The 481-nt window shown below is 47.2% G+C and overlaps 1 long non-coding RNA gene across 1 annotated transcript; it reads right to left on the bottom strand.

The window, feature by feature from the left end:
• Window positions 1-6: 6 nt before the first annotated feature.
• LOC107682159 (uncharacterized) lies at window positions 7-481 on the bottom strand. Its single transcript, XR_001633387.1, has 3 exons — window positions 452-481; window positions 191-276; window positions 7-103 (listed from the first exon to the last, which is right to left on the bottom strand). It is a non-coding gene; the product is annotated as an uncharacterized LOC107682159 (long non-coding RNA).

Genomic DNA, 481 nt, shown 5'->3' with positions numbered 1-481 from the left:
GGCCCGTCTGTCTGGACTCACTGAAGCTTCATAGAATGAACAGTGAGGTTTAAACACAGAACAGCTCAAGCACTCGCGATGGAACGGCTCCACCGTGCTGACCCTGGGGGTCAAAGGTCACACCGCTGTAACAAGAGTTATTGAGGAAGAATAAAAACAGAGCGGCCTGTGCAGCATCAGTGTATCTTACCTGTACAGGTGCCTGTGACTGAATCCAGCTTCATTACTGAGAAAATATCTGCATAAAAACACACGACATGTTAGAGATCTGACGGACTGTGTGTGTGTGCGTGCGCATTAGTGTACTTGTCTACCTATCCAACAGGGGACCTCAGAGCCAAGAGGGGATATTTTCCAGGTCCCTTGTTGGTCATGCCTTAAATCATGCTAAAATCAAGTGAAAAGGCCTCTGGTGAAGTTTTTTAAATTTTTACCAAGTGGGGACCTGGACGTGTGTGTGTGTGTGTGTGTGTGTGTGTGT

This window comes from Sinocyclocheilus anshuiensis, unplaced genomic scaffold (assembly GCF_001515605.1).
Source record: "Sinocyclocheilus anshuiensis isolate Anshui unplaced genomic scaffold, SAMN03320099.WGS_v1.1 C31733608, whole genome shotgun sequence".
In the NCBI taxonomy this organism is placed as follows: Eukaryota; Metazoa; Chordata; class Actinopteri; order Cypriniformes; family Cyprinidae; genus Sinocyclocheilus; species Sinocyclocheilus anshuiensis.
Note: the sequence above shows the minus strand (reverse complement) of the source record. Positions and strands in the feature narration are given on the sequence as shown.